Here is a 20,019-nt window from a genome sequence, read left to right as displayed (position 1 = left end):
CATCACCTGCAAAGTTCAGACAACGCAGTATAGACAGAGCCTTAAGAGGGAGGAGTCAGGCGTGAGGCTTTGTGAGGGGTGGGTGGTCAGGGGTGTAGCCACAGCCTTTGATCATAAACCATGACCGGTTAGAACTGGGAGGAACCTCAAAGTCGCTAGGTTCAACTCTCTCATTTCATAGACACGAAAAATGAGGTCCAAAGAGTTCAAGAGACTGCCAAGGGTTGTACAGCTAATCGGCCGACCTAGCAATCGAAGGACAGATTTGAGTTTTTTTTTTTTAAAGCATAGGCTTTTAAGTTCTTTATCATTGTCAGTTTACTTTGGTTTGCCTTTGACCTTCACCACCCCAGCTGGTAAGTGTAAATTGTCATTGTTAATGTGCTTTTTCCTTGAACTGCTTGTGAAGGACTCTCTTTCAAAGGAGCCGGTAGAAGGGAGGAAAGTTGGTGGCATATTACATATCTCTACGCTGAGATTCAATCCAGAACGGCCTTGGGAGTTCTTCGTCGGCTGACACAAGGCAAAGCCCCAGCTCTGATCTGAAAAGTTTGTATGATGCATTTTCCATGTGTATTGGTTGATTGGTTTTGCTGGAAGACCTAACCAAGAGAAAGCATTCCGACCCTGGCGTTAGCCCCACTCATGAGTCTACTTTATACTTTCTACATTTTGTCTATAAAATTTGCCACTTAAAAACTCTTGTTTCATAGAAAATGGACTTGATTATCTGTATCATTATGAAAATCCTGCTGCATTATCAAATCTTCCTAAAAGGTTAAAAAGCTTTTTTTTTTTTTTTTCAATCTCTGTCTTTGCTGTGATTTTAGACTGGGTTGTAAACAAGCTATAATGTGAATGGACTACCAAGAGATCTACAACAGAAGCAGCCTCAGAAATAGAAATTGAATTTATAGGCAGTGAGATAGGATAATTAGCTTTTATATTTAAAAATATCCTCAGACCAGAGGAGTCTGCTGTCTCAGATAGAGAAGGGAATTGAGTTTGAATCCTAATGCCTCAAGTAATTTAGTAGAAACTGCCTGTTTTATATAAAATATATACGGCAGCCTGCTGTGTGTGTATTTATGATCTGTATCTCTATATTCCTCTCTAAACACATGAGTTAAAGTGTCAGTCTAAGTCTGAACATTCAGATTACACAAATCATTTGTACTTATAATTCTCAGCCTTAAATGTTGTTGATATAGCTAAAGATAACCTGATTGGCCAATTATCTCCCTTTTTTCTTTGAGTGGTTATTTGGAGTTCAAAAATCAAACAAACAAAAACATTTCTGTTTTTTTTATGTGGAAAGCAAGAATTGTCTCGGATGTTTACCCGAAGTTTTTTGTTTTTTATCCAACCATTATGCACTACAGAATGTACAATTTAAAATGCTCTATGTAGGTTAAACAATAAAAGACACGAGAATATTAAGTGTCTGCTATTGTTAAATATGTGTAAATTCAACATACCTCCTGTAATGGCCAGTGTCTTAGCCGCTGATCCCTGTCACTCTGAATTGGCAGAAACCAGATCCTGGCTTGGGATCTTGAACAGATATTTTTTCCAGGGTTGCATCACAACTCTTGGGAGGGCATCCTGTCTGAAATATGCTGTCTCCCCAGCCTGGGTCAGCAGGGACAGAGAGAAATAGCATCTGTCAGCTGGGTTGAAGTCTCCCGCATATGGAGTCAGTCACTGGTTCTTTGCCGAGGGTTCAGCTAATGAGACTTGATTGCTTGTGGCACTCTTGTTTCCACCAAGAAGAGCCTAAAAACAGGATGAACTTGAAAACAAGAGGAAGTGGTGCTATGCTTCCCCATGACTTTAGCTCCAGTTTGCCTTTGAGCAAGGGGGAAGCAGAAGGAGGAACTTCTTACATACCTGCACGGTGGTTCATACCAGGGGTTCATCAACCCTGGGATCTTGCCCCCTTCTCTGCCTCCTGTCATAAATCTCTGTTTCAAAGGAAAGAAAGGGGATGGTTGTTAAAGCATAAACCTCCAGGTCAGCTCTTGTTACATTAGACCCCAAGATGATGTCCAAAACCTTTTGTTGAACTGAAATGCTAGCTTGGTTTGAAATAACTGAGCCATTCATTGCCTAGGGATAGAAAATCTTTCTGTTGTAAAGAGGTGGTTGGTTGGTTGGTGTGTGGCTTTGTTTGCAAATACAGAAAGTGGGATGGGGATTGGAATAGTATTGGCCTTGCGGGGGCTGAATATTGAAAGCAGCAAAACTGGATGTGCCTAAAAACTAAAGTTGAATCGGCGAGTTCATCCATCCTTTTAGAGCTATTTTCATTGAGATATAATTTCTTTCAGTTGCTTGAAGTTTTCAGCATCAGATCAAGTTTTCTTTCTTGCTCTCCAATACCTCTTTTGCTTGTTTGCCATCTGTTCATTTCCACTGCAAACTGCTCTTTACACAATGTTACTCGGTGTTAATTAGAACACGTGTCTCTTTGTCATTCATCTGGAGAAGGGGTTAATGATGATTTATGTCCCTTTAATTGGTTTTCCTCCAAACTGTTAGGTTTAATTTATTATTTTATAAGAATTCCAAGAGACTGGGAAAGAGGAAGAGTGCCTAATTTTTATTCTTCATGGCTTTAACTATATATCTCTTTTGCTTTAAAAAAGAGCAATCTTGGCCTAACTATTTTGGTGTTTTAAAAGTACGGTTCTTTGGCCAGGCGCAGTGGCTCACGCTTGTAATCTCAGCACTTCGGAAGGCCGAGGCGGGTGGATCACTTGAGGCCAGGAGTTCGAGACCATTCTGGCCAACATGGTGAAACCCCATCTCTACTAAAAAACACAAAAATTAGTCAGGTGTGGTGGCCACATGCCTGTAGTTCCAGCTACTCAGGAGGCTGAGGCACAAGAATTGCTTGAACTCTGAGAGGCGGAGGCCAAAATGAGCTGAGATCGCACCACTGTACTCCAGCCTGGGCGACAGAGCCAGACTGTCTCAAAAAAAAAAAAAAAAAATCCTTCAAGTTCTTATTAAATGATAATACATATGAGTATGTATTTACTGCTTATCAGTGAACAATTTATTAGTCAAATTTGTTAGCTTATTTCTGAATAAGTAACATGTTATCATGGTTCAAAATTGAAAAGGTCCCAAAAGGTATGCAGTGATTTCTTTCCTCCTCCTCCTGTTGTCCCCAGACTTCTATTCTGGGAAAAGGGTTTCCTTTTCGCAGAATCTATGTTGTCAGAGTCTTGTGTGTACATATATTTGTATTTATGTATACACATATGTGTATAGATGGATATATGCATAGGTACATATATATGTAAATACTTTCCCTCTTTTTATGCAGAGGGTGGCAAACATATATGCTGTTCTGCATATACCTTTTAAATGCATTTTGGAATGTACTGCCTATCGGTAGGTTAAGAGCTTCTTCTTTCTTTGTTAAGGCTATATTATACTACTGTATGATGACTTATTAACTACTTCCTGACTGATAGACATTTGGGCTGTTTCCAGTTTTTCCCAGGATGAACAGTGATGCAGTGAATAGCTCTGTATCACATTATTTTGTATATCTCTAGGAAAAAGATCCTAGAAATGGAATTGTTGCAGCTGAAAGTAAGTACATTTATCATTTCGATTGATTTTGTCAAATTGCCCTCCATAGACGTTAACAGTTAACAATTCTGCTAGCACTATGAATACTCGTCAGCTTTTTTCATACTTGTGAAAATAGTAGGTGAAATAATGATCCCAGCTTATGGTTTAATTTGCCCTTTCACTTATTTTGAGTGATGTTGAGTATAATGAGCACTTTAAAGGAAAAAAGATAAATTTTTGTAGTTAGATGTATATATACACATTTCAAAGGTGGAAACCTGTTTGTGCATTTTCCTTTCTACCCCCTCAAAACACTAGGAAATTATACCTAGTTTCTAGTAAATTAGATAGCTAATTTCTATATTGGTGTGTTATTAACAGTAAATATGCTGCAAATGTTGGAAGATACCTAACATTCTCCTTCATGTGATTACCAAAAACATATTGCTGAAATCCAATTTCGACTGACATTATTTTTCAAAATAATACATTTCAAACTAATCGAATCAAGTTTTGATTTGTAAGGGCACATTACATGATATCTTTTAAGATACAATATTTTAAGTCAATTAAACTCTGATGTATGTTGCTTTTTACCAAAAGCACACAGATTATGGAGAACTCACCAAGTGACTGACATGATAAAAAAGCAAAGTTCTTTTAGATAAAAATGGCCACTTTCTCCTTGATATTTTTCTATGGGTTGAGATTTAGATGAAAATCCCTTGTGGCAAATTTTAATGACTATTTCTTCAATGTAATAACTGAATTCATCTAGATGATCCCACGTCCCTCAACAGAGAAAGGTGAGAGTCTGTTATTTGTTAGGTTTCCTTCTCCATATTTCTTGGTGGGTCCCACAAAAGTCTCATGAATCTCTACAAGTGGGAAAATAAATTGCCCATTTCTTGGCACACCGAACTTTGTATTTCATACTTTAAAACTGTAAGTCCATACTTTACATAGCTAAAGACCAATGGGCCAAAGCATGGTGGGTCACACCTATAATCTCAGCATTTTGGGAGGCCGATGTGGTAGGATTAATTGAGCCCAGGAGTTTGAGACCAGCCTGGGCACCATAGTGAGACCCCATCTCTGTAGAATTTTTTTAAAAATTACTGATCATGGTGGTGTGTATGCACCTATAGTCCTAGCTACTTGGGAGGCTGACGCAGGAAGATCATTTGAGCCCAGGAATTTGAGGCTGCAGTGAGCTATGATGACACCACTGCACTCCAGCCTGGGCAACAGAGAAAGACTCTGTATTTTTAAAAAAATGGAAAAAAAAAAGACCGAATAATAATAATAATATGTAATATTTAATACTTTCATGGATTGGGTACTGTTTTCCCTCCCCTGTGAGTCCCTGCCTATGTTTCATTCAGGCCATAAAAAGAAAGCTTGTTTGGCAAATATGAAATTTGAAAACTGACCATCTGCTGAATTATAATAGTAGAGATTTACCTTTGGGATAAATATATTTGTCATTGCCACAAAGTTTGTGAATAATATTTCTGTTGCCCAGTCATGAAATCAACAAACCTCCAAAATGAAGTTGCTTTAAGTGTGTAATGGCAATTTTGAATTGTTAAAGTATTCCACACTGTCGTGAAACCAATGTAAACCCTTGCTCAGAACTAGACTCACAAAATTTTAGAGCCAGAAGGAGGTTTGGAGATGGTCCAGCAGTTCGTCTCAATTTTATAAGTGAAAAAAACTGAAGCTGGGGCAAGGTTAGGAACATGTTAGCAAGTGAGTGAATGAGTGAGTTACAAAGCTGGCATCCTTGAATCTTGGCCCCAGACCTCACCTGGCTAAATTGTTCCAGAAATCTTGCCTAAACACACTTTTTTTGTAGTGGAAGAATGTATGCCCTTTTAGAAATCAGTTCTAAGGTCTCTTAGTAAAACCGTGTGGTAGGTCATCCTTAACTGGGGGTTGGTTTTGCTGAAGACAGTGAGCACAAGAGAAAACCACAGAATGCTCTTTCTAAGAAACATCTAGACAGCACCCATGAGGCATACACTTGGTGTTCCCTCCCTCTCTTTTTCATTGGTAGGCTGTAAATTACTCCCCTGTTGGAAAAATAAGGTCTTCAGGCTACTCACGGTGGTGTGCAGACGCACATACACAACAGTGACAGCTTTCTAGTGGCTTCCGCCATGCGTGAAAAGAGATGCAAAAGGAATGCAGGAATGTTAGAGAAAATAAAGGCATCGCCGCTGATTAGCTGGGACTGATCAGAGATGGGTTACTTCACGTGAAGCATGTAAGGAAACCTCTTGTAAAGACTTTTATTATATTTTTAGGAAGGAAGGAAGAAAGACGGAAGAGAAAAACAGAGAAGGAAAGGGAAGGAAGAAGGGAGAGAGGGAGGAAGAGAAAGACAGAGGGAAGGAGGGAGAGAGCAGGGATTTACCTGCAGTACAGGTAGCATACCTTCTCCAAAGTCTCCTTTGTGGACCAGAGGGACCATTGGTGGCAGCTCCCTTAACCACAGTCCAGAACTTTCAGTATTAAAAACTTAGCTGATACCTCTCAAGGATATATATTTACTGCAGGTCCTTCATCTGAAATTCAGACACATGTAGCTAGCTACAGATCACCTATAAGATGTTTCAACCTCAACAAATTTGGGACTTAACCCATCATCTTACTCCCTCCGCCACTTCCTTTGCTTGATCTTCTTATCTCAGTGAGTTGCATCACAGTCCTCCAAACTGATGAGGTCAAAACTCTGGTAATTATCCTCAATTCTTTCCTCTGTCCCACCTCTAGCCACCATCTAGGTCAAACAGCCCAGCTGACTGCACCTCCTTTGTGTCTTCTCCACTCCATCCCCTGCCTGCTGCCACTGCCTTAGTTCACAGCCTCATAATTTCCTCCTTGAGTTGCTGCAACAATCTCCAGCTGGCCTCTCTGCCACCCAGTTTTTGCCTCTCTCCAACCTGTTCTTCTGACTCCTGCCAGAGAAATTTTTCTAGGAAAACCTACCCAAGCATGGAATGCCCCTGTATAAATGCTCCATGGGTTGCTGAGCACCCCCAGAGAAACTGTCGTGACTGATCCACGCTCTCACTTCCTCGGCCTTGCATCGTGCTGTCCCCTGCCCTCCCAGGCTCCGTGCCAGTCACCCAGGCTTCCCTCAGTGCGAGCATCTCCTCACCTCCTGACCTTTGCACAAGCCACTCCTTCTGAGGGGCACTCTCTGTTTCCCCTGCTTCCCTCCTCCTTGCCTAACTCCTACTGAGCTTTCTAATCTGACTTTGAGGGCACTTTTCAGAGATGTCTTCCTTGACCAACCGAGTAGACTTATTTAACAAACACTTGCATAAATTTACTGTGTGCCAGGCACTGACCTAAAGGCTTTACATATATTCCTTCCTTTACTTCTCCAAACTTTAGGAGAAAGGGAGGATTCCAGTCCCCATTTTATGGATGAGGAAGCTGAGACCTTGCTTGAGTGGTGAAGCAGCTTGCCCAAGGTCACACAGCCTTGTGGGCCAGAAGCTACTTCTGCCTTTGTGTGGCTCCTGATTTTGATCTGTATGTAGTATAAATATATATATTTGTGTGTGTGTGTGTGTGTGTGTGTGTGTGAGAGAGAGAGAGAGAGAGAGAGAGAGAGATTTATGTTCCAAATTGGTTCCGGGTTTGTCATCTGTATATTTAATATATAATAAATTATATATACTATTTATTTTTTGAATAGACAATAGAAGCACATATTATAAAATTCAAAAAACACAAAGTGTATACAGTGACAGGAGCCTCCCTCCTCACTTTACCTCCCACTTCTCCCCAAAAGCAGCTCCTGTCACCCATGCCTTGTGTATCTTTCCAGGGATATTTACAAATATATATGTAGACACTATGTGATTTTCTTTTATATTTGTGATAGCCTATTCTGCTTGAGATTTTTAATTTGCTTTGTTTGATTAACAGTATACCTGGGGGCTTGTTCCATATCAATATATTAAGAGCTTCCTCTTCTCTTCTGTGTCTACATAATAGCCCATTGTAGGGATATACCATAGTTTATTAAATCAGTCTCCTTTTTGGATATTTGTTCTCAAACATTTTCTAGTACAATCAATGCCGCAGAGATTAGCTTCCTACAGACATCATCTTGCACACATACGAGTTGATCTGCAGGATAAAATCCTGGAATTGGAGTTTGCGGTCAAAGGGCAGGTGCATTTATAATTTTGATAGATAGTGCCAGATTGTCCCTCATAACGGATGTACTCATTTATTTTCTCATTAGTAGTTTATGAGATTGCCCCTTCCTTCTTAGCCTCACCCTTGCCTATATAATAAAATGTTTTGATGTTCACCCTTCTAGTATTTTTAACCAGCTTTTTTCTTGTTATGAGTCGTTATGCGTCTTTTAATGTGTTTATGAACTATCTTGATTTTCTTTATTAGCCGATTTAGTATTCGTTGGCTCTTTTCATATTGATTTATAGGCATTTCCTATATATTAAAGAAATATATCCTTTGTCTGTGATCTATGTTCCAGATAGGTCCCTGGTTTGTCATTTGTTGATGGTGTTTTTTCCCCATGCAGAAAATTTTTATTTTCATGAAATCAGATTCATCAGTTTTTTTTCTTTTATAGCCTCTGGGGTTTGAGTCATAGTTAAGACTGACCTTCCCCACGCCTAAATTATAAAATCCTCTTCTATGTGCATGCATGGGTGTGTGAGGTTGTTTCAAATAAAGAACTGATAGAGTGTAATCGCTGAGAAAACCAACTGTGGAGTCAGACTGACCTAACTGCCCTGGTTTCATCTCTATTTCTTTAATCTTGGATGAAATGTTTAATGGGTTAGTAATATCTATATCCCAGGGTTACAGGTGACTATGAAGATCACATACCACAATATAGGAAATTGTCCTGTATTAAATTACTGATAGCTGTTTTTATTGTGTTATTTTCTCCAAATTTAATAATAATTGCACAAGAACAAAAGCCCTTTCTTCTCTTTCTTTTGCTTTCCCCTTGCCATTGTGGCCCTTCCCCTTCCCAAACTCTGCTGCCAGCAAGACCTTAGCGTGGTGCTCTGCTGATGGGACTCGAGTGCTCACTTTGATTGCTTCACTGTTTATTTTGATTGGCGACAGAGAGGCCTGGAGTTCTGGCTGGAGCCACCTGGAGTGCCACAGGTGCTTCTCCACTTGCCACGAAGCTGTTCTCCCAGTCCCTTGAGGACCCTGGCGCCTCTCCAGATCTTGGCACTTGGTTTCTTTCCATGGGTCACCAGTGAGAGTCCGTGTTCTTTCCTTTGGGCCCCCTGCAGCCCCTTGCCACAGAGGCCTCTGTGCCGTCTGCCCTGTGGACATCACTGCTCTGGTCGTGTCAAGAGTTGTGTCACCTCCCATCGCTGTATCTCAGAAGGGTGGTGCCTTACCTTGGTCTCTCTCATCCCGAGAGGACTTGAGACAGCGTACTCCCCACATAGGTGCCCTGTAAATATCTTTGACCAAAGAAATTAGGAGAAGTAAGAGGTTTGGGGTGTCATATTGACTGGAAGAGCCACAAATCTCTTGGCTATCTCTTCGTTCCCATTGATTACACAGGAAGGAAATATTCCAAATAATGTATTTCTTTAGTGGATGATCCCCTTAAAATTTTCTACGATGTCAGTTTCTGTTAATATTTACTACAGTTTTTATTGTCATGGATTGTAACTTCTTAAAAATATTTAATATCATGCAAGCTGTTCAAAGACACCAGTAATTTGGAGACAGCGCAGGGAATTGGGCTGTGATTTCCTGGCTTTTATCTGTCTCTGCTGCTCCCTTCTCCTCTCCTTTGCCTGTTTGTGTTTCCTTTGTACACTCACTTTTAACAAAGGCCCCTTGAAATTCCAGGGGTAAGAGACGCAGTGGAGCATTGAGGTAGGTCATCTCATATTTAATTTTGCCACTCTCTGGCCGTTAATTAAAATAATGCTTGAGTGCTAGTGTCCAGTTTTACAGGGGGTGTGTAAAATGTTAATCACAACTGATCTGAAGCATCCAGTCCAGTGCCAGGGAGAGGGTTTAGGGCACAGGCAGGGAGCATGTTATCAGGAAAAAAATAAACTAGAGGAAATAAAACATTTTGTTGTTCTTTAAAAATTTTTAATATGAGGCCCTACTATGAGCAAATATGAAGGAGGATGTGAAGACGGGTAAGGTGCAGTCCGCGGATTCAAAGGCCGGGCCATCTGCATGCTGAGCGTTTTACTACACTATTCCATTTAAGATTCGCAGCAGGCTGGGCGTGGTGGCTCACGCCTGTAATCCCAGCACATTGGGAGGCCAAGGCAGGTGGATCACCTGAGGTCAGACGTTCGTGACCAGCCTGGCCAACATGGTGAAACCCGGTCTCTGCTAAAAATACAAAAATGAGATTCGCTTAAACCCGGGAAGCAGAGGTTGCAGTAAGCTGAGATTGCACTATTGCCCTCCAGCCTGGGTGACGAGAGTGAAACTCCGTCTAAAAAAAAAAATTTGCAGCAGTCCAGAAGGTAGGCCCCATTATTCCGATTGTGTGGGTGAGGATACTGAGTTGAAGAGGAGTAACTTGACATTGATCCCATTGTACAGTGGAGCCAAGATTAGATCCAGGGGACCTGGTTTCCCAGCCCCGTCACCTCAGTCCTATTGCATTACCCTCTGGAAACGCCCAGTCCAGTAAAGGAGAGAGTGATGATGCAGTGATGTGACTGCTTCCAGTGAAGAGTAAAAGTAATGAACTAGAAACGGGAGAAACGGATTGACACCCTTGAGTTGTCTTTCTGGTTAGGGCTTTTGGGTTTTTGTTCTGTAATACAGTCCAATGTGGTGGCCATTCAAGGGAGAAGGGCCACTCATCAGCCCTCCTGCTCCCTCACCCCCGTCTTAATTAAATAAGTCTCCTTAGGATCTCACACACCTGCATGTAACAAAACAGGTTTTAAAAATCTGTAGTCAAGGAGCACTGCTTGTTTCTTTCTGGCAACAATCCCAGTGGAAGTAAAATTACACTGGACTGCCTGAAACTCTGAGCCCAAAGGGCTAATTTTTGAAAAACGTTTGAGGTTCCTGAGTTCCCGTGGTATGCTACTAGAATATTCTGTAGCTTTAACAACTCCCAGCCTTCATTCTGCACTGCACCCCCCGCACACCCAATACCTATTCCACATGTCTGGGGATAGGTCAGCTCACCGTCCACCCTCGCTGCCCCCTAGGCTGAGGTTCCCTGATGAGCGCAGTTTTCTGGGAAGGATTTCAGCCCCTCTGTGAAAGTCTTCAGTTATCTCCTCTCTTGTTTCCAGAAGTAGCTTCTTTACTCCAACTTGAAATCTTGCTGTATTCCTTAGTGTTTTGGAAACAAAATGTGCAGTAGGAGAATTCTGGCTTTGTGGATATTGGATCACTTTGTTCCCTGGCACAACAATCTCTCCTTTGTATTAAACATCTGAGAACAGAAGTCCTAAATAACATTTTTATATTCCTTGTTGATGTAAGTTCTTTATTTGGGGACAGCAGTTTGGTACTTGTTCCTCTGTCAAATTCTGATGTACTTTCCCTTTTTCCTATGATGAGGACACCACTGACCCCTAGCCTGGAATTTTACTTTGGGTAGTGGTGGTATTTGCTTACCCCGTGGGACTTTCCTGTTGAATCCCTCTAGTCTGCAGTGAGTGGCCTGTGTCATAGTGGGATGTCTGACTGGTCGGAGCAAAGGTACCCAATCCTCCAGCCTGACCATGAGCTGGGTGGTGAACTAGCCAGCCACAAACAAGCCAGATGGGCAGACAGACCAAAATAGCCACTTGTCCACCTCCTTCCTGGAAATGCAGAAGGGCTGCTCCGGAGGTCCAAGAAGACCTAATTTGGTCAGCAACCCAGCACTTACTCTGAACAGGAGGTGGAGTTGTGAGCCTGATATAAGTTCCCTACCTCCGATTCTTTACTTTTACCACACACGTTTGCACATTTCAAGGAGATGATCAGCCACACTACCAACTACTGATGGGTAACAAATACTCTTTACGTCAAAGCTCTTCTGATGATTTTCCTGGATTCTGTACTTGTACAATGAATGTACTTGTGCCTTTACTCCAAAGAAAATTAGTATATGTGGCTGGGCACAGTGACTCACGCCTGTAATCCCAGCACTGTGGGAGGCCGAGGCAGGTGGATCACTTGAAGCCAGGAGTTCAAGACCAGCCTGGACAACATGGTGAAACCCCACCTATACTAAAAATATAAAAAAATTGGCTGGGCGCAGTGGCTCATGCCTGTAATCCCAGCACTTTGGGAGGCCGAGGCGGGCAGATCACTTGAGGTCAGGAGCTCGAGACCAGCCTGGCCAACATGGTGAAAACTTGTCTCTACTAAAAATACAAACATTAACTGGGCATGGTGGCAGGAGCCTCTGGTCCCAGCTACTTGGGAAGCTGAGACAAGAGAATTGCTTGAACCTGGGAGGTAGAGGTTGCAGTGACCTGGGATCATGCCACTGCACTCCAGAGCGAGATTCTGTCTCAAAATAAAAAAAAAAAAGAAAAAATAACCACAAAAAAGAAAATTAGTATATGTGCTTTACTCTTTAGGCAAACCCAATATTATACAAATTCAGTTTTTTAAGACAGGATAGGACATTTTATTTTTCAGAAAATGTATCACCACATTCCTTAAATGGCATAGGTAGTATAGTATAAATATGGTTTATCCCCTAAGACCGTTTTTATTTCTATGTGAGTTTCAAAGCTCTCCCTTTTTCCTATTCATTCAACAACTCCACGCTGAGTTGTCTTATGGGAGGAAAGGCTGCCCTGCATGGCTCTCTTGCAGCTAATGAAATGAGCAGTTGGCTTTGGTGTTTTATCACTTTGGGTCAGAGATCTATTTCTTGCTCCTTACTCCTTCAGTGAATATCTAGTTCGTGCTCACTGTGGATCAAGCATCGTGCTGGTCTTCTTCCATCTGCCTTGTTCCCAGTGGGAGCAGTTGGAAGGATGCTGATGGTTTCTTCCTCCAGGAGAGGAAGGGCAGTGTTTCATGTCACTCACAACCAAGCAGCTAGTTGTCGGCTCTTGGAAAACTGGTTCACCAAAGGGAAGCACTGAGCCTGAGGCCCTGGGATGGGTTGGATTCTTTTCTAAGTGGAATAACATTCTACTCCTCCTGCTTAACCTTTCCTTGCAAACTAAAATGGGGAAATCACTCTATGGACAAAGTCAAGCGGAAATAAAAAATACCCTCTCCGAGGCAGCCTGGCAGTACCTGCATGAATCAGCCAGTGTTTGGATAAGAAGCAGCCCCTCGAGAAGGAATGGAGCCCTTCCCTGGACCTTAATTGATTTTTATATTTGTTCTTCTTGTTTTAATTCTTTGTGGAAAAGTGATTTGTACTGCAGAGTGGCTTTAACATATTATGGGTGCTGTTTTATGTAATACTGTTCTTATCTAAAGATCATTTCTGCTTGTTTTGCCCTATTTTTTTTCCTGATCCAGCTCATGTTTGTTTTTCTTTTTCATTTTATTTCTTCTTTTTGAAGGAGTTATTGTTCCTCTTATTTCTCCCACTTCATCTACCCCCGTTATCTGCCAGGAGAATAGGAGAAGACATGGGCCACTTTTTTTTTTTCCATTTTTAAAATCAATTGGCTAGATATCACCTTTCTCTCGTGAGTTTGTTTCATAACGCAGAGCCTCATTAGTAACGAACCTGACCCTTAAGAAGTTGGATTATGTTTATTCCTAGGGATTAAGGCACTGTTCTGGCCTGGTTGGCCCTTTGCTGTCTGTGCTATTGTCCGCCCCTGCTGACCAGGGCGTGCCTGGCTCATGGACAGGGCAGCTTCTTGCAGAGGTACCCTGCTGTCAGAGAAAGTTCTATGGACTAGTAACTGCTAAGATCTTTTTTGATAAAATGAGATCTTGAAGCCTTCAATCATGAGCCTCAAACAATTTACATAATAAATCCAGAACTTGGAGATCCAAAAGATATTGCCATGTTTTTGGTTATGTTGCTAGGGAACTATGCCTCCGTTTTCAAATGATACATTGCTGTGTGTGTGCGTGTACATGTGCATGCATGTGTGTGTATGTATGGAATGAGGAAAATTAGGTGTTTCATGCTTATGCATTGTAGTGAAGGCTACAGTGTTGTTAGGCTTTTCTGATGGATATCATAACTCAAACTACAGAATTTGTTTACAGCAGTGTTCATGTGACCAAGAAAAAAAAAAAGCAGATGAAAAGTAGCCAGACGTGTTCAAAACACAACTAATAGATCAGGTTTCTGGAACATCTGAGTCTAAGGGTTTGGTCTTCCTCACAATATGTTGAGAGGTGATGTTTTAAAAGCAAAAACGGAGAAAAGGCCAGCTGTGGAGAATGGTAACTGAGACAATTAGAAAGCAGATGTGTGCAATTGAATGTAGTCAGCCTTAAATGGATCCACACTCTCTTCTGTATGAGGGTCTGGAAGGGAGAGTTCACAGAATAAAAATGGAGTCATTTTATTCTTTCTCTTCAATATAGATTCCCACATACAGTGAGTATTTGAATTGTGACTTGCTTTCTCATTGGCGTAATTCCCACCTGCCTTTGGAAGTCCATTCCGAGGTGACCTTGCCCCCCTGCAATATGGAATGGGAAAACACCTGGCTGAGTCTAGACATCTGATAACCACGTAGGTGGGTAAGGTAACCACTGGGATGACTGGAAGGTGTTACCCAGGGAAACTGAAGGCCAGGATGAAAATAAAAGCAAACGGTTTCCCCTTGGGCAATGACTGCAATCAGGATTCTGCTGCTGATAAAATGCTGCTCCTTTGTTCTGCTTCCTGCGTGTTCATCCATATGATAGCTGTTAGACATTTCATTCAGCTTTCACCCACCTGGCACTGCTTCAGTGCCAACCAACGGCAAGGTGCTCCCCAGCTGCCAAGGGGAGCCGGGTACAAATAGACCTCAGCGAAGCCCTGCGTGCATGCAAACTGCGTTTGCCTTTTGCGTTCTGCTTTTCTCTCGGGGCCATGCTTGGGACACTTACACGCTGCCCTGCATTCTTTCTGTGATGGGGGCTGGTGCCTTTGCACTAGGCCCCCACAGTCATCAATAGCCCTGTTCATGTGGGAGGTGACAGCAACATTTTGCCACATTACAGGCTGCAGGGCTCAATGTGAACATTCTTCTTAGAGTGAGCAAAGGGCATGGGACTTCTGACGGCCAGGGAAGTCACAGCCTGCACCGCAGAGCGAAGATCCTCCATCTGGGCCATGGGGAGCACTTAGAATTTCTTTTTATGGGTTCAATAAAATGTGATGAACAAATGTTTGTGGTGAAGCTCTATTGTGAGGTTTTCTGATCATATGTAACATAATTACTGAAATCTTTGTCAGGCATTGTTTTGCATTTTTATCTACAAAGGAAGCCAGTGACAAGCTCACCACTGTTCTCTGTTTTCCTTTTAGTCAGTTCTTAATCATCCAAGTCAATAGAGAAAATCACCATCATCGATGACGCAAACCCGTAAAAAGTCCAAAAATAATTTGTGTTTGATTTTGAGATGGAGATGGTAGGCATGTGAACAAAACGTGCTGAGACATTTAGGCTACTTTGAGGTCCAGGCCAATGCCCTCCCAACTCGGCTCTGCTCCCCCTGAAGCCGGAGACCGTGTCTAGGGATCTGGGGGGCCGGAGGGCAACGCCAGAGAACAAGTGGAGGAGGCGGCTATCAATCCTCAGAGTTTGTCATCCACTATGAAGAAAGCTGGCCAGGTTTTGTTCTGATAACATCACATAGATATTTTATACTTTTAAAAAAATGATCAGAGTCACATGTGTGTGGTTAAAAAGCCAAATAACACAGAAGGCTTTTATTAAAAAATAACAGCCCTGCCTGGGTCCTGTCCTTCCTTGGTCCCACTTTCCAGAGGAAACACCTTTGAACCCTCTCAGCTTTGTTGAAAGTTCTTTGGGTGGCTACCTTCATATCTTTAAATAATATATGGTAGTACCATTTGTACTAGTTTTCTAGGGCTGCTATGACAAAATACGGTAAACTGGGTGGCTTAAAACAATAGAAATTTATTATCTCACAGTTCTGAGGGCTGGAAGTCTGTAATCAAGGTGCCAGCATGGCCACACTTGTTCTGAAGGCTCAGGGGGATCCACCCCCCACCTCTTCCAGCTCCTGGAAGTGCCATCGGTCCTTAGCTTGCCCTCTGTGTCCCTGTGTGTCCCTCCTCACATGGCATTTTCCTCTGCCTATAAGGACGCAGTCCTATTGGGTTAGAGCCCACCCTAACGACCTCCTCTTAACTTGATTACATTTACAAAGACCGTGTTTCCAAATTAAGTCACATTTACAGGTACTGGGGACTTGAACATATCTTTTGAGGGGACATAATTCAACCCATAACGCTACTCTTTCTCAGTTTATAAACATTTGACTTCATTGCCTTCCTTTTATAGTCAATGGGGTTTCTCTCCCTGATTCAGCCTCGTCTGTGTCTTCTCTCCGACCTCTTCCCTCTCCATGCTCCGTCCCTCCACTTAAAGGACATTGCTTATTTCTCAAACAAATTCTTGGAAACCTCATTTCCCATTCTGTTGACCATAGAGAGCATCACTTAATTACTCATTTAAAAAATGAAAGCATTCACTCTTTCGGCTCCCATCTTCTACCTCTGAGCCTCTGTCAGCTAGGGCCAAGCTTGATGCCATCCGTGTTCTTTTCAGTTCCCTGAATGGTTAAATCCTCTGTCATTTGTCCTCAGACGAAGAATGGATATTTGTCTACAGCTTCTATTGATAGGATCTGAAAGTTGAAAACCAATAAACAGTGTTTTCATTCCGTGTTATCGTGACTCTGTCTCCTGGATTATTATACCTTTGCATGCCCTCTGGGTTTTAATTAAAATACTTTATACCATTTGAAAAATGACAGCATAATTTCTGTTTGTTTAGTACTTTAGAATCTACATTTATTTGATTTTAGATGGCAGCATACTTTGCTTGCTCTGAATTGGGAAACTGTCTATTCGTTTTTCTTGATGTCCTTTGGCATTACATATTGAAATGAGGCTTTGTGTCTTATAAATGTTCGATCACATGACACAGTAGCCGCATGGGTCTCTCTGTGAGTTTTTAGCAACGGGTAAGCCATTCTCAGGTAGTGCTAGCCAAACTTTGGATTTCAATGCTTTTCATTTCTTTTTTTTAAAGACCAATACAGAGATGCTAACTTTTTATTTTGCCAGAATGGGATATTAATAAATCAGCTATTATTTACTCTCACTGGTAAAATAAGAACATTTAACATGAAAAACAAAATAGTAAGGACATAACCTTGGAATAAGTTACACAATTTAAAAAATTTTGAATGAATTTAACTTTCAAAGAACTCATTACTTTCCCTAATTTTTCCCATTTGGCATAGACTGGTGAAAACATTCTGGATGGAGGTTGTCCTAGATCAACCTTGTTTAGTGGCCATGTATCTGGTTTTAATAGAGTAGAACATACTGTTAATGACTCTGCTTACTCTGTAGATGGCTAGGTTGATTCATTAGGACCTGGTATGGAAGATGTGCAGGAGAAGGGGGCAGGCTTTGTGTGAAGTGGGAGGGTTGGATCGCCCTATTTTGTGACCCTAAACTGTACGTAGACCCCCATACCCCTTGCCACATGCCCCTGGTCTAAGCCATTTGTAAGCTGAGCTAGCTCACAAATTCTTGCCCAACATGTGCTGTGTTGGGCGTGAATTTAAGTAGATACATACAGATCTGTCACCTTTATATATGTAGCCCTTGAGTAAGTCACGCTTTCACTGTCTTAATTTATTACCATAAAGTTGGCCGGGCATGGTGGCTCACGCCTGTAATCCCAGCACTTTGGGAGGTCAAGGCAGGCAGATCACTCGAGGTCAGAAGTTCAAGACCAGCCTGGCCAACATGGTGAAACCCCGTCTGTACTAAAAACACAAAAATTAGCTGGGTGTGGTGGTGCACACCTGTAGTCCCAGTTACTTAGGAAGCTGTGGCAGAAGAATCGCTTGAACCTGGAAGGTGGAGGTTGCAGTGAGCTGAGATCACACCACTGTACTTGAGCCTGGGTGACAGAGCGAGACTCGGTCTCAAATAATAATAATTTTTTTCCATAATGTTATCTGCCCATATATATTTTACCAGCTTGAGGTAATATAACTAGTAAAACTTAAGCATTCAACCAATGCACAATGACACCATTTTTCTAATCTTCTCTGACTAAACTAAGTCTAAAATGGAATATTATTGACTATATGTATCCCATCGACTATATTTGATTAATTAACCATCAGGTAAAATTCTTTCTCTCCTTAAGGAAGAAGAGATTGGGATTAAGATTGGTTATCAGTCATACCCTTGCCACATTGAATTGAATTCAGTTTTCAGAATGTTAATGCTTTAATAGGTAGTTTTGTGAAATCCCTTCAGATAAGAAGAAAATTAATTTCTTACTTTTTTTTTTGGTAAGAAATGTTTGTGTGTGTGTGGGGGGGGGGGGGCTGCAGCCAACCACAGGTGATTTTAATGATGGTAATATATAGCACCTTCCTAGGACCATGTGGTTTAAGACATCGATGAGGTCCTCTTCACAACATCCCTGAGAGGCATTTAGATATTGTCTTCCCATGTTTTTTTGCACAGGGGAAATTCAAGACAGGCTGAGGTTAAGAAGTGAGTAGCCCAAGTTTAGTCAGCAGGTCAATTGCAAAGTGAGAAAAGGAAGTCCAGCTCTTTCAAACCACATCTCTTATCCTGGCTAAAGAACAGCATCTCCCTGAGTCCATACTCTCAACTTTTAAGATTCCACTCTAGGCCACTTTAGTTTTTGAAGATCCGAACATTTGAATGAATCAGATACGGCTTTCCAATTAGAAGTGTAGACAGTCGTGTCCCTCAAGGTTTCATTGTAAGGATAAATGAAGGTGGTGATGCTTTTGAGCCCCTGGGACATAGGCCAGTCCCCAGAGAGGAGGAAGGAGCTCTGAACCAGCAGCATCCCTGAGTTTGATTTGTTTATCAGAAGTAATGGTTTGGATAGAGCTGTCCACACTGTCATCCCATTTTATTGGTGACCAGGAACATATACCACAGAAAAGTTATGAATTATGAAACTGGAGAAGGTGACAAGTGCTGGCTTTATGCTGCTCTAGCTCTGTGTCACTTAACACTTTTGGACCTCAGCCATGCCATCAGTAAAATGGAGTTCATGATGTTAACTCCTTTCCGTTGTCTTTCATCCTTTGATTCTTCTAAATGCCCTTCATCGGAATCAAACTGGCAACCGTACACTTGCCAGGTCTATGCACACAACAGTGAGCTCTGCAATCCAAGGACCAGATCCAAGTACAGATAGGGCCCATGTTTTGCAGCTTTGCATTCTTTCTCCTCCACATTTCATCTCTGCCTGCATTCCCTGTCACCTTTGGAAGACCTCATATGTCACTGTCTTTCTGCCCTCATTGAACGGAGTGCACTGCCCGTGAGCTTCCAGTATGGTGCCTTCTGGCAATCTACTTGAAGATATGATCTTCATTTTGGTTGAAATCTAATACCCCATGTGAAGAACAAGGACAGTACAACTCAAAATTCTGGACCACTGCATATGGTATCTTTTCCATAACCCATATTTTAAATACATGTATTAATTTATAACACAAACATATGGACGTTTCAAATAACATTGGGCTATAAAAAACTGGCATTGATAATTGTGACCCCAATGATGAGAAGCACTCATCAGAAGAAGAAGGAATTCCATTTTTTTTTTTAAGGCAGGGTCTCACTCTGTTGCCCAGGCTTGAGTGCAGTGACACGATTTCAGCTCCTGCAACCTCTGCCTCCCTGGTTCAAGCGATCCTCCCACCTCAGCCTCCCAAGTAGCTGAGATCACAGGAGTGCACCACCACACCCAGCTTTTTTTTTTTTTTTTTTTTTTTTTTTTTAATTTTAGCAAAGACAGGGTTTCCCTATGCCGCCCAGGCTGGTCTTGAACTCCTGACCTCAAGTGATCCACCCGCCTCAGCCTCCTAAAGTGTTGGGATTATAGACGTGAGCCACCTTGCCTGGCCAGGAAGAAGGAACTCTGTCTAAGCACATTTTTGGTTTTGTCCAGTCATGTTGTATACACGGCCATTGTTATAAAGCAGAAAAGCCACCAGGCATCTCTTTGCCTCCTAAGCAAGCATTCTAAATAGTTGAGAGTTTCTGGTACATAAAAAGAAGGCTTCTCTCATGCTAACGTTTTCAAAACAAGTTGTGACTTCTGAAAGTAGAGACCAAAGAAAGAATAACTTGAACAAGATTTCAGTGGGTAGAAAATAAACACTAACTTTATATGTATTTCAAGAACGTAAAAGAAACAGGTGGGAAATGAATCCTCCTCGATAAGAGAG

At 41.8% G+C, this 20,019-nt stretch overlaps 1 protein-coding gene across 3 annotated transcripts in view; it reads left to right on the top strand.

The window, feature by feature from the left end:
* The window catches only part of BCL2 (BCL2 apoptosis regulator), a 199,522-nt gene that overhangs the window by 46,354 nt on the left and 133,149 nt on the right, over positions 1-20,019 (top strand). The window lies entirely within an intron of this gene.

This window comes from Pan troglodytes, chromosome 17 (genome assembly GCF_028858775.2).
Source record: "Pan troglodytes isolate AG18354 chromosome 17, NHGRI_mPanTro3-v2.0_pri, whole genome shotgun sequence".
Classification (NCBI taxonomy): domain Eukaryota; kingdom Metazoa; phylum Chordata; class Mammalia; order Primates; family Hominidae; genus Pan; species Pan troglodytes.
The sequence above is the reverse complement of the archived record's forward strand: the minus strand, read 5'-3'. Positions and strand labels throughout refer to the sequence as shown.